The 15,399-nt window shown below is 38.1% G+C and overlaps 1 protein-coding gene across 3 annotated transcripts in view; it reads right to left on the minus strand.

Moving 5' to 3' along the window:
- The window catches only part of PRKAG2 (protein kinase AMP-activated non-catalytic subunit gamma 2), an 889,218-nt gene that overhangs the window by 422,157 nt on the left and 451,662 nt on the right, over nucleotides 1-15,399 (minus strand). The gene's annotated exons all lie outside the window — the stretch shown is intronic.

Below are 15,399 nucleotides of genomic sequence, written 5' to 3' on the forward strand. Positions count from 1 at the left end.
GTTGGCATACAGAAGCAGGTGATATGTGTATGGGCTGGCATACAGAGGCAGGTGATATGTGTATGGGCTGGCATACAGAGTCAGGTGATATGTGTATGGACTGGCATACAGAGTCAGGTGATATGTGTATGGGCTGGCATACAGAAACAGGTGATATGTGATGGGTTGGCATAAAGAAGCAGGTGATGTGCGTGGGCTGGCATACAGAGGCAGGTAATATGTGTATGGGCTGTTATACAGAAGCAGGTGATATGTGTATGGGACTGGCTTGCTTACAGCTACAGCATGGGCTGACATACAGGCAGATGACAACCAGTTATAATTGGAACCAATGATGCCACTAAAAGGGTATTTTCCCTCATGAATAGCATATGGAACAATGACAAAACTCAGCTTGGTGAGGACACTGAAGACAATGTTAGTGACTAAAGTAAACCTCTGTTGAGTTTTTTAAGATGCTTCTGCTGAGGAAAGACCTCCGTAGAAATAATCACAGCTCTGAAAAACAGCCCTTCTTCTTTATTTTAAATTAATGATAGCAACAGTTTTATTTTCCTTAAAAGTAAACTATTTTTCACATACCTATATAAATTACACATTTTCAGCAGTTTTTTTTTTTTAAAAAAACCTACTCAACATTTATGAGGTTTGAGCCTGAGATTTCCTTAATTGGGGTCTGGGAAATCTGGTCCCCTTAACATTTTGAGTGGGAAATAAATGGCATACGTTTTACAAGCCAAAGGTTTAATTCTGTAGAGGTTCAGATAGCACATTGCTATTTTAAGAGACTTTTCATTTTTTTTCTATGATCAAATTTACTTTGTTCTCTTCACATCCTTTGTTGAACAGCATAGTCTCGGGAGCAGCAATGAACTACTGGCAGCTAACTGGTGACTGGTGGCCTTTTGTCATTTGCTCACCAGTAATGCATTACTGTGCTGGAGCTGACTTAAACTATGTGTTTAACCCCTTTGCAGAGGTTAAATGCATAGTTATAAATATACAAGCAATAGTGTAAAAAAAAAAACCAGAGCATTTTTTTTCACTTTTATGTCCCTTTAACATTCTAGCGACAAATGACATGCTACAGTTTGTATGGATCGGCAAGGGACAGGAAACCCCCAAATTATGATTTGGCTAGAACATACAATTTTAAACAACTTTCCAATTTCCTTCTAATATCAAATTTGAACACATCTAGTTAGCCAATCACAAGAGACAAATGTGTGCAGGCACCAATCAGCAGCTAGCTCCCACTAGTTTAGAATATGTGAGATTCTTTTCCAAAAGGGATACCAAGAGAACGAAGCTCATTTGAAAATAGAAATGAATTTAAAAGTGTTTTAAAATGACATGCTCTATCTGAATCATGCAAGTTTTATTTTGCCTATCCTATCCCTTTAAGTGCTCCTACCAGACATAAGTCTGCAGTGTGTCACTGATTCTGCAAAAGCACTAAGGTAAAAACAAACGGCTAGATTTAGAGTTCTGCGTTAGCCGTCAAAAGCAGCGTTAAAGGGACAATTTACTCAAAATTTTTATCCCCTTTAATTTGTTCCCAATGATCCACTTTACCTGCTGGAGTGTATTAAATTGTTTACAAGTAGATCCTTTACCCTTATATTGGCATTTGAAATAGTTGATTTAGCATGTGGTATCCCCACCTATTCTGACAGTTTGTGGGTGGCCGCAGGTCCCAGCTATAGATAAGCTTTGTAAACACAGCCAGCAGAAGAAATTATACTCACAGTGGAATATAGCAGAGATAAGGTAATACAATGTTGATTTTCCATTGTTCTCTCCAAGTACTGGTGATTGTTTTATGGACAGATATAAGATAAAGAAACATGTTTATGTACACAATGTGATACAGTAATGAGATCTGATTATACCTACAAGCTCAACCCATTTTATTAGGTTGTGGCTTCAAAACACAAAATCAGAGCTTTAATATTCACAAATAAACCTTAAAAAGCTAATTTTCATAAATTTTTTACTCCGCAGTTGGTAAAAAAAGCAATTGTAAACACATTAAGGGAAAACTATTTTACAGTATACTGTCCCTTTAAGGGGTCCTAACGCTGGTTTTGGCCGGTAGGAAGAGTCAGGCAGGAAAGGGTCTAACGCTCACTTTCCAGCTGCGACTTTTCCATACCGTAGATCCCCTTACGTCAATTGCGTATCCTATCTTTTCAATGGGATCTTCCTAACGCTGGCATTTAGAGTCTTGGCTGAAGTGAGCGGTAGACCCTCTACCGACAAGACTCCAGCCGCAGAAAAAAGTCAGTAGTTAAGAGCTTTCTGGGCTAACGCCGGTTTATAAAGCTCTTAACTACTGTGCTCTAAAGTACACTTACACCCATAAACTACCTATGTACCCCTAAACCGAGGTCCCCCCCACATCACCGCCACTATAGTAAATATTTTTAACCCCTAATCTGCCGACCGCACACCGCCGCCACCTACATTATCCCTATGAACCCCTAATCTGCTGCCCCTAACATCGCCGACCCCTATATTATATTTATTAACCCATAATCTGCCCCCCCAACGTCGCCGCTACCTTACCTACACTTATTAACCCCAAATCTGCCGACCAGACCTCGCCGCTACTCTAACAAATGTATTAACCCCTAAACCGCCGCACTCCCGCCTCGCAAACCCTATAATAAATAGTATTAACACCTAATCTGCCCTCGCTAACATCCCCGCCACCTAACTTCAAGTATTAACCCCTAATCTGCCGACCGGACCTTGCCGCTACTATAATAAATGTATTAACCCTTAAAGCTAACCCTAACCCTAACACCCCCCTAAATTAAATATAATTTTAATTTAACAAAATAAATTAAATATTATTAACTAAAGTATTCCTATTTAAATCAGATTGAGCTCGCATTCCATTGGCTGATCGGAACAGCCAATAGAATGCAAGCTCAATCTGATTGGCTGATTGGATCAGCCAATCCGATTGAACTTGAATCTGATTGGCTGATTCAATCAGCCAATCAGATTTTTCCTACCTTAATTCCGATTGGCTGATGGAATTTGAGGGACGCCATCTTGTATGACGTCACTTAAAGGAACCTTCATTTGTCGGTAGTCGTCGGAAGGAAGAGGATGTTCCGCGCCGGAGGTCTTGAAGATGGAGCCGCTCCTCGTCGGATGGATGAAGATAGAAGATGCCGCTTGGATGAAGATGTCTGCCGGTCCGGATGTCCTCTTCTGCCCGGATAGGATGAAGACTTCTGCCGCTCCGGATGTCCTCTTTTGGTCCATCGGTGCCCGGCTGGGTGAACACGACTCAAGGTAGGGAGATCTTCAGGGGGGTAGTGTTAGGTTTATTTAAGGGGGGTTTGGGTTAGAGTAGGGGCATGTGGGTGGTGGGTTGTAATGTTGGGGGGTGGTATTGTGTGTTTTTTACAGGCAAAAGAGCTGTTTACTTTGGGGCATGCCCCGCAAAAAGCCCTTTTTAAGGGCTGGTAAAAGAGCTGGTTACTTTTTAATTTAGAATAGGGTAGGGACCTTTATTATTTTGGGGGGCTTTGTTATTTTATTAGGGGGCATAGAGTAGGTGTAATTAGCTTAAAATTCTTGTAATCTTTTTTTATTTTTTGTAATTTAGTGATTGTTTGTTTTTTGTAATTTAGTTTAGTTTATTTAATTGTAGGTAATTGTAGGTACTTGTAGTTAATTGATTTAATTTATTTATTGATAGTGTAGTGTTAGGTTTAATTGTAACTTAGGTTAGGATTTATTTTACAGGTAATTTTGTAATTATTTTAACTAGGTAGCTATTAAATAGTAAATAACTATTTAATAGCTATTGTACCTAGTTAAAATAAATACAAAGTTGCCTGTAAAATAAATATAAATCCTAAAATAGCTACAATATAATTATTCGTTATATTGTAGCTATATTAGGGTTTATTTTACAGGTAAGTATTTAGATTTAAATAGGAATACTTTAGTTAATAATATTTAATTTATTTCGTTAGATTAAAATTATATTTAATTTAGGGGGGTGTTAGGGTTAGCGTTAGACTTAGCTTTAGGGGTTAATACATTTATTATAGTAGCGGCGAGGTCCGGTCAGCAGATTAGGGGTTAATACTTGAAGTTAGGTAGCGGCGATGTTAGGGAGGGCAGATTAGGGGTTAATACTATTTATTATAGGGTTTGCAAGGCAGGAGTGCGGCGGTTTAGGGGTTAATACATTTATTAGAGTAGCGGCGAGGTCCGGTCGGCAGATTAGGGGTTAATATGTGTAGGTAAGGTAGCGGCGACGTTGGGGGGGCAGATTGGGGGGTTAATAAATATAATATAGGGGTCGGCGATGTTAGGGGCAGCAGATTAGGGGTACATAGGTATAATGTAGGTTGCAGCGGTGTACAGAGCGGCAGATTAGGGGTTAATAATATAATGCAGGTGTCAGCGATAATGGGGGCGGCAGGTTAGGGGTTAATAAGTGTAAGGTTAGGGGTGTTTAGACTCGGGGTTCATGTTAGGGTGTTAGGTGCAGACTTAGAAAGTGTTTCCCCATAGGAAATAATGGGGCTGCGTTAGGAGCTGAACGCTGTTTTTTCAGCCCAAACTGCCCCATTGTTTCCTATGGGGAAATCGTACACGAGCACGTTTTAGCTGCTTACCGCTACCGTAAGCAACGCTGGTATTGAGGGTTGAAGTGGCGGTACATTAGGCTCAACGCACCCTTTTTGGAGCCTCTCAGACAACTCTAAATACCAGCGTTGTCTTAAGGGTGCGTTGGGAAAAAAAGTGGCGTTAGCTACGCAGGTCTTTACCGAAAAAACTCTAAATCTAGGCGATTTTTTCTTGTGTGGCATAGTACAATATCGTCAAAAAAATTAATCCATTGAATTTGATGATTTAAAAAATTCTAAAACTACAAAGTCCTATTTTACCCAGAAACTCCATGCTCCTCTTTTAACCTTTTGTAAATAGAGTCAAATAGAAATGACTAAGGGCAAAGAGCTGACCTTTTTTCCTTGAACCCTGTTGTAAGTGTGAATAACCTTCTTTATTTTTGTTTCTGGCTTTTTTGGGACTGGCACTTCCTGAATTCCTTGCCTAACCTGCAGGTGCTGTCTCCTGTCTCTGAAATTGTTTGCCTCTTTTAACCTTAAAGCATACTCTCCCACGCAAGTAAATCTTTAACATTGAGTTACTAATAGTAACTAGCAATGGGCTAGTAATATTTTCCCTCTGGGCTAGTATTTTTTTTTTTTTTTTTTTTTTTAACCCTGACTAGTATGCATAGTGACATTTTTCCAACCCCTATATATAAATATATATATATATATATATATATATATATATATATTGCGCGCTCTCTCTCTCCACCTCTCTTTTCCACTCTATCTCTCCCCCTCTCTTTTGCGCTCTCTCTCCCCCCTCTCTTTTGTGCTCTCTTTCTTCCCCCTCTCTTTTGTGCTCTCTTTCTTCCCCCTCTCTTTTGCGCTCTCTCTCTCCCCCTCTCTTTTGCACTCTCTCTTTGACCTCTCTTTTGCGCACTCTCTCCCCCCTCTCTTTTGCACTCTCTCCCCCCTCTCTTTTGCGCTCTCTCTCCCTCTCTTTTGCGCTCTCTCCCCCTCTCTTTTGTTCTCGTCCCCCTCTCTTTTGCTCTCTCTCTCCCCCCTCTCTTTTGCTCTGTCAATCTCCCTTCACTTTTGCTCTCTCTCTCCATCCCTCTCTTTTGCTATCTCTCCTCCCTCTCTCCCCTTCCCTCCCTCTTTTGCTCTCTCTCCCCCTCTCTATTGCTCTCTATCCCTCTCTCTCCCCCCTCTCTTTTGCGCTCTCTCTCCCCCTGTCTTCCGTGCTCTCTCTCTCCCCCTCTCTTTTGCGCTCTCTCTCTCCCCCTCACATGAGGTATCTATGTGCAGCCACCAATCAGCAGTTACTGAGCATATTTAGATATTATTTTCAACAAAGGATATCAAAAGAATGAAGAAAATTAGATATTAGATGTAAATTGGAAAGTTATTTAAAATTGCATGCTCTTTCTAAATCATGAAAGAAAACATATGGGTTTCATGTCCTTTTAAATGGTGTCTTGGAATACTGGTCAACTTAGTAAACATCTGATTTTAGTCTAAAGGATTGTAACAGAAACTCTTGCCAGATAACAAAATGCTTGCTCTGATTATGAAATCTAGAAATCCAGGCCCATTAAAATATGTTTAAAACTTACTTTTTACTTTAGTGCTGCAAATTATGCTTATAGATTCCTTCATTATTCAATAAATATAAAAATGTCTTGATCCAGTGGCGGCTGGTGAAATTTAAAGATTGTGGGCCGCTTGACCCCACCCCTTTAAATAAAGCCACATCCTCAGATGGTACTACCAATTCATTAATTAAATAAATAAAAGGAAGAAAGAAACACAGAAAAGCACTCAAGGGGAGAGAGAGAGAGAGAGAGAGAGAGAGAGAGAGAGACACAGAGGGTTAGAGAGAAAGAGAGAGAGACACAATCACACACAGAGGGTTAGAGAGACACATAAGGGATAAGATAGTCAGAGGGGGAGGAAGAGAGACAGAGAGAGAAAGAGACCATGGGGGAAAATGACACATAAGGAGAGAGACAGAGGGAGTGGGAGAGAGATGGATAGAGAGAGAGATGGACAGAGAGAGAGAGAGAGAGAGGAAGAGAGACACACAAGGGGGGGGGGGGGTAATAGAGACACACAAGGGGGTGGGAGGGACCACTGAAAGGGGGGAGACACCACTGAATTTTTAAGTAATATTTTAAGTGAATATCAAATGCTAATAGTCTACAATCTATTTTAAATATCTGAAACAGAACAGCACATATGAAAGGGAGCATTAATAAATTATTATTTGTTGTCCAACATACACCTAAGGAATCACTGGTTTACAGGAGCCATGGAGAATATTTGCTATAACTCATTCTAGACTGCTTGGTTTCATTTTACATTACCATGCTTTTGGTCTAGCTTACTCTGGTCAAATAACAACTCATCCATACAAACAGCATAATAGTAAGATAATGTTGTGAGAAAACACAGTTGCAGAGCTACAGAGAGTTCAGAAGTTCAGAAAGAGAGTGAGACTATAAACTAGTGTGCAGTACAGAGGCAAGCTGCTTAGGTAGTGGGTGTAAAGTGTATGTAAACAAAATACAAAATGATCTTTAAACTGCTGTAAAAGAGTAAAAAAACAAAAAACACTAAACCACATTCATTAAATTATAATTTTCACTAACAGAATCCCTTTCAGCAAAATCTAAGGTTGCAGCACTTCAATAAAATGTGGCTAAAACACTGCTCTCTCTGCATCTCTTCCTGCTCTGTAAGGAAGTGACAGCAGCACATTCCACTGCACTTGGTGGGGAAGTACAGAACTCTCTTTATCACTGAAGCAAAGCTGACAGCTGCACAGGGCAGCAACAAAATAAATGAAAGCAGTTTTTTTCCGTTTTTGTTTTGTTTTATATGATTTAACATCCTGCCCCAACCCTAAGTTCCCCTGATTGATGCCTCTCACTGGATTGGGTCAGCCCCAAAGAGGCCTGCCTCAAATAAGCACTTATGGGCCATGCAATGATCTTAACCACTTTCATCCAGTAGGTGGCGCAGCATGTTGTGTAATGGAGGGCAGAAGCCGGCAGACCTGCCTGTGCCTCGCCCTCTCCATTGCACAACATGTAGCTGTGAGAAAAAAAAATGCTTGGGAAAAAAAATTGTAATATTTTATTTTATTTTTGTTTTAAAGCCAATAAAAAAATATATATTTTTGCCCATATGAGAGGTGAAGCCCTGCCTCACCTGCCTCTAGTGACTGCACGTCACATTATATTAAAAAAAATGTACACTGGTAATCAGAAATATAATCCACAGAGAAAGGCATCTTATCTCATTAACTTTGATGCACTTGTTGTTTTTATTGTAAATTATTTTGTGCAGCCAATTCACCTACTTGAAACAGTGGTACAGAGGTCAAGCCCTTTACAAACAACATTTTAAAATAGTAGATTTTGGTGAATCAACGCTGCTTAAGGTTTTTAGATTTTAGATTATATTTATACAACAAAACATTATTAGTGCATGGGGATTTAATTCCTTTGTAACCCAGAATTCTGCAAAACAGTTCTATGAAATGCATTGCATCCCTTCTTTGGCAGCTAAAGGGTTAATGCATGGTACATTGGGTTACTGGGCGCCTGTGTCAGCAAGCTCATCACTCTTTCTTATCTCTTGCTAAGATGAGTGTTATATGAAAATAGCCAGCACCCCACAGAGTCTAATTACTACAGTAGCCTTATATGATACCTAATCTATAAATAACACTGCAGGGATCTCATCTGATACCATGTACAAATCACTTATATTAACAAGCCTCCCAGGGCTAGAACTGCTAATGCTACAGTCAGAAAATGCTGCTTGCTTTACAGTGCCACATTGAGATAAAACAGCTGATCATATTGGCAGGTCTGCCATTTCCTACAGCGTCGCTGGAAATAAAACTAAAGTAGAATAAAAACAATCTATTGTTTAGCACCTCCAGCCGCCTGTTGCACTGCACAGCAATTTTTTCCAGTGCGGTAATGGAGATATATTAGTGAATACTTTTTATACCCCAAATTTTATTGTACTATTATAATTGGTGCAAAACCTTATACATAGTAAGATTCTATACCAGTCTGAAGCAGAAGCAAAAAATAGTAGGTTTTGCACAATTAAAGACAGATAATTCAGCATGCCTTTTTTAAAAAATATATACAAAAGTTTATTTAGTATAAATATGTTTCTAAACTCATATACACAAAATATTTAGTTTGTCTTGTTCAAAGGAAATAATACCTAAGTTAATTATTATAATATGTTAGTTCATCCATTCATGGGTCATAAAAGAAACACAGAGCACAGAAATCACATATATATAAAATGTGCTATTTATTTAGGGGACTGACAACACCTTCACCAACATCAGGCTCCTCAGACTCCTAAGAGGTTTCCAAAAGTGAGGATCTATGCCATTGACTAAATATTACAAAGTGCCAATACATGTTAATACAGAAGGCTGACAACACCCAGCCGTATACTGGCCCCAGCTGATCCGCAGAAGGGTAATTGCCAGAACAGGTTAAATAGAAAGGGATCTATGTAGCCTACAATCGTGTCTTCAGGACATCAACAAGAGCGTGCACTCTGCTTATATGTCTTGTCAATACTTTTACGTTTTCATTAAAATACTACACTATAAACAGTCTACTCCTGTGCTCTCTCGTATAAGTCTCCAGTATACTTGCAGGTGTTTCTCACACTCACAAGATTTTATATTGAATTGGGGAGGGTTTGTCTACTAATGTATTAATGGGACAGTAAACACCTTACACAAATTACTGCTGAACCTACTGCCCTTTAACTTGAGATCATGACCTCTTGTATGGTCATGCTTTAGTAAGCACCTTAATATACCTGAAAATTACTATAATATCTCACCATTCTCTTCTCCCCTCTTAGCTATACATGTTTAGGCCATTGAGCCTTTCCTGGTAAGTTTTATTTTTTAGACCATGTACCATTTTAGTTGCCCTCCTTTAAACAGATTCTAGTTTATCTATATCTTTCTGGAGATATGGTCTCCAGAACTGCACACAATACTCAAGATGAGGCCTAACTAGTGATCTGTGAGGTGGCATAAAAACCTTATTATTTCAGCTGCAAATTCATCTTCCAATGCAACCAAGCATTCTGCTGGCCTTACTCACTGCAATCATAGAAACTTATGTGTAGCAAACAGCATCTGATGTTTCAGAACTGACCCGGGACTTTAGTTCACAAACCAGCACACGCCTCTTGCTATTTTTATCAATTAGATGTCTTCTCCTAACTGTTTCATCCACACTAATTCTTAGGGCAGAATGTCATCAAGTCAAGATATTGGATTTGGTCCATTTGAATTATTTATCATTAGTCTAGCTTAAAGGGATAGAAAGGGCAACATTCATATGTGCATTTCAATTCTAAATAGAAGCATTTCTGCAACATACTTTCAAAAGCAAAAATGCTTCTAATAGAAGTTATTGCTGTTTTTCATATGTTGCGAGGGCTTCTGCATCAGTATTCAAACGCCAGAGCTTTTCAGAAAGTCAGCTGTTGCTTGTATGACACAAATTAACTCTTCAAAGGCACAACAATACACACCACCGCCAGCTGTCTGAGAAAGAGCATAATTTTAAACAACTTTCCAGTTTGCTTCTGTTATAATTTTGCTTTGTTCTCTTGGTATCTTTTGCTGAAAAGCATATGTATATATATATATCCTATGGTGGATGCACATATATACTTCTTTTCACTGGCTGACCAGATGTGTTCAGCTAACTCCCAGTAATGCATTCACGTTCTTTCAATAAAGGATACCAAAAGAATTAAGCAAATTTGATAAAAAGAAGTAAGTTGGATTTTTTAAAAAATGTTTTATTTTATACTCGATAAGTGGGTGATGCAGCTAATAGTTAGCGCACCCTATGCATTTAAATAGCAGCATGCTCTCGTGCTGCTGCTTGTCGAATGGATCTGTGTGCAAGCACGTTTGCGGCTGGGATTCAGCGCCACTATTCTGTACACAATACACTGATTATATTATAGTGGTTCACTGCTTACAACTTGCTGTATCATACCCCACAAACCTTTACAAACAGTCAAACATAATTAGTATCCAATCTGATTCAATCTGCAAGCAGCATACCTATACTGATCAAATCACCTACAATCATTACTAACTTTATATTTAAAAAAAAATGTATAAGTTTACAACCTGTTTAAGGCTAGAATATGAGTGTATTGTTATTTATCGCTCCTGCTCGTGCATTAACTCCAGGTAAGGCTCGTGTTACAAGTTGAAAGTAAAAAAGGTTTGCTCCCGCACTAACCCAACGCACTCAAAAAACTGAACTTCGAATATCACAATTGCGTTAATGTATTCCCCCATAGATCGCATTTTCTAAAGTGCGCTAACCCGTCATGAAAATATGAATATTTCACATTCCAATGTTCTTCACATAGCACAATATGTTCTATTTATTTATAAATGCATATTTCTATATATATATGATGGTATTTTGGTAAAATATATATCTATACCTATATATAGATGACCTGCTTTTTATCTGGAAAGGGTCAGACACTCAGCTCAATGCCTTTATGAGAGGTCTCAATGAGAACAGTGTTGGCCTCAGGTACACTTTTGAACAACACAATAAATGTATTCACTACTTGGATCTTACCCTTTCTGTGGGAGATAAGAGGCAAATTTTAAGTGATATTTACAGGAAACCCATCACGAAAAATACACTCCTACATGCCAATAGTTGCTACCCGAAACATGTGCCCTTCGCGGTGACGAAGGGACAATTAGTTAGGGTTAAAAGAAATTGCACAGAAGATTCTACCTACAGAGAGCAGAGTAGGGATATGAGATCTCATTTGCAACAGAGAGGTTACCCCAAACATGTATTAGACAGGGACCAGAAACAAGTAGATAACATTGATAGGAGTTCTCTCTTGGTTAATTCTAAACATCTGAACAAACATAGAGATAATACATCTCAGAATAAGGTCAAGTTTGCGATGGACTTTAGTGAAGACTACACTTTTATATGTAAAATTGTAAAAAAAAAAAAACACTTCAATCTGCTGGCAGCGGATTATAAAATTGTTTATTGTGTTAATGATGGCCTACGCTGCTCGTACAGGAGGGAATTACCTTTCTCCCTCTGAACTACCACCTATAACTCCCCAGAATTGTGGTTCTTGGTTAGACCATGTGAGTACAGGAGAAGTATTCTGTATTGAAAAGTGCCTTAACTGTACTTCATCATATGTCATTTATCTGATAACATGCATAGAGTGTCACCTACAATATGTAGGGTTAACAACAAATGATGTCAATACTCAAATAAGCAATCACTTCTCTACTATAAAAATAGGTGACGCACGCACACCCTTGATCAGACATTTCACACTAAGACATCACAAGAGTATTATTCTCCAATCTCCTCTCTGCTTACAAATCAATCTCCTGAAATTTTGTACACAACAAATAGGCTGTTAGGCTATTTATGCATCTTTAAATATGTATTGTGTGCTTTTTATTATAACATGTAACTTACCACATTCCTTTTTTTTTTATTTATTATTTTGTATCCTTTGATTGGTATTATGTATTATTTCTAGATCATTGTAGATCTTTAGTATAGGCAGTGAGAGCTATTTTTGGCTTTTGTATTTTACACACAAGTGTTAACGTTTGATTGGACACTAGTTCACCAATGAATTCTGAGTACTGGTTTTAAATAGCAGTCACAGGTGTATTTGTTAGCTATGATTACGGCCACTGGCCGAAACATGTCAGCAGCATAATACTCACTGTGGTGTGTGTGTGTAACTTTTGACCTCCATCAGTTCTTTTTATCCGTATTGGAATCTAATAAATTTGGACTTTTTACTTTGCCTACGGTATTTTCTTGCAACTTTACTATATATAGATGATTATATATACTGTAGGTATAGATATATAGAGGAATATCTATTTAAAAATACACATAGCAGAATATTGGAATGTGAAATATTTACAGTAAACACACAGTATAACACTTTATTAAATATGAATATTGTATAAATATGCTTTTACATGTTTTCAGCTACTTTACTGCAAAGGGCTCCATGCACTTTATATATGTCTGTACCCGGGTAAAACTGATATTACCCCAGAGGCTGTGGGTAAAATCTGATGTAAGTTTACACATTGGGCTTTAGCCGGGTAATCCTAGGATTCTGGATAAAGTTACCTGCTTGCTTAAAGTTAATCACAGCGCCCCCCTTGAACCACACAGGAGGAGGCAAAAAAAAAAAAAGATAGTGAAGGAAGGGGAATTGCAGTGCAAGCATTAGCTTTATCCAAAAGTGTTTGGGTAATCCTAGGATTACCCGGGTAAAGCCTGATGTATGATCTTACATCGGGCTTTACCCACAGCTGCTGGGTAATGTCAGTTTTACCGGGTAATCGTAGGATTACCCGATATCTGACTTTACCCACAACACACACACATATATATAGTCTATAATTACGGCTATGTCTTGCCGAAACGCGTAAGACCGGCTCTTTGCTCCTTTACTCTTCCTTGATGCCCATGTATTTTAATTCATTGAATAAAGCCTAAAACGTTTTTTACTCAGGATTACTGTTCCTTGGATTTCTTTTTTTCTACATATATATCTATCTATCTATATATATATATATATATATATATATATATATATATATATATATATATACATATCCATATTTAGACATGTAGCATGTATCTCTATGTTAAAGTCCTTTGCCTGCTTTTTTTTTTTTTAAAACCTAAAAACTTAATATCTTTGAGCCCTTAACACTTTTTTATGCAATTATTTTTTATAATAATTTGTATTAGATAGTTTTATTATAAGTTTAACGGTACTTTTAAATGTAATTTTGATGTGTTTTTGTGACACTTAATTTGAGCGTAACAGTTAAACAGAGCTCTGAGGTTGCACTATCCAGACGTGCGTTAAATTCAATTGCGCTCAAGTGATCGTGTTTACTTTCAACTTCTAATACGCGTGCTACTTCCACAGCTGTGATAAACCCAATATTGTTAGCGTACAACTGTTAGTGTGCAGCTTGTTATCTGGCCTTTAATATTATATTGCCGTTCTTTGATTTCATGGCTGAACTGCTTTACCAAAAATGATTTACAAGTCATCTTTTTAAAAAGAACTTATTGTGAGCTTCAGTGTTCTTTTATTTAACACAAATCAATGCCAGTAATAAGGGGTAATCTGGAAGCTCATTCAGCCAGGCAACAAGAGGTTTCCTCTGTAATTTCTGTATGGAAAGGTGATCTATTTTTAGTGTGGGACTGGTGTAAGCAAAATGTTGCTATAGCTACTGTTAGCCGATACAAACCAAGTCCCTGTGCAGTTTTTACAGATGTAGGGAGCTACAATACTTAAGAGTGGATTCTTGTCAGTACAGTGTCAACCAAAGTGACATAAATGCTATCTAGTGACATTAAGGAAGCTAAATATAAAATAATTAGACAAGACACCTTGCACTGATACTACATTAATAAATCATTTCCAGAAATAATGTTAACTGTCTTTATGAATGTGACTTTGTGATCACAAAACTAATTTCAGAACGAACACACTAACTAATTTAAAGGCACAGTCTACACCAGAATTGTTATTGTTTTAAAAGATAGATAATCCCTTTATTACCCATTTCTTAGTTTTGCATAACCAACACAGTTATAATAATATACTTTTTACCTCTGTGATTATCTTGTATCTAAGCCTCTGCAAACTGCCCCTTATTTCAGTTCTTTTGACAGACCTGCATTTTAGCTAATCAGTGCTGGCTCCTAGGAACTCCACATGCATGAGCACAGTGTTATCTATATGAAAAACACAAACTAACACCCTATAGTGGTGATAAACTGTCAAAATGCCCTGAGATAAGAGGCGGCCTTCAAGGGCTTAGAAATTAGCATATGAACCTCCTAGGTTTAGCATTCAACTAAGAATACCAAGAGAACAAAGCAAAATTGGTGATAGAAGTAAATTGGAAAATTGTTTTAAATTACGTGCCCTATCTAAATTATGAAATATTGTTTTGGACTAGACTGCCCCTTTAAAGAAAAATGAACAAAACTTGTTAGTATTTATTTGTTTCCTTTACGTTAGCATTAAATGGTTAAATACCTCTAGTGCGCTGGAGAGCCCCGCTAATCCCAACGCTTCTTCACATAGCTCCTGGCCACGCTAATAGGTGGTGGATCCCAGAGCCCATGTTAAAGGGAAAAAGGGTTGGGATGAGTGCGGCTCTCCAGCATGGCAGAAGGCTAGTATAAGGCTACAGGTGAACTTTTTTAACAAAACACGAATCTAAATGTTTGCTGAATATTCAGTACTCATTTTGATTAAACTAAATTCTGAAACAAATGTTGTCACTGCTGCACATGTTTAGTCTTTACATAAGAACACTGTTATACAAGATTAAAAACACTAATAAACTACATACATTTACATAACTTCTAACACTAATACACTAATTCCCAAGACAACTGGGACTTTGACACTCTGGGCAGAGTCTGGTGAATAGTCGTATGGAATTTTTACAGTCCAGGGGTGTGGTTAGTTAGTCAGAGGCAAAGCTATGTGATTCTCAGGGTAGTGTTAGAGCAGACCTTAGGCACAACCATGCATAGCAGGGGTGTGGTTAGTTGGTCAGAGGCAAAGCTATGTGAGTCTCAGGGTAGTGTTAGAGCAGACCTTAGGCACAACCATGCATAGCAGGGGTGTGGTTAGTTGGTCAGAGGCAAAGCTA

This window comes from Bombina bombina, chromosome 5 (genome assembly GCF_027579735.1).
Source record: "Bombina bombina isolate aBomBom1 chromosome 5, aBomBom1.pri, whole genome shotgun sequence".
NCBI classification, from domain to species: domain Eukaryota; kingdom Metazoa; phylum Chordata; class Amphibia; order Anura; family Bombinatoridae; genus Bombina; species Bombina bombina.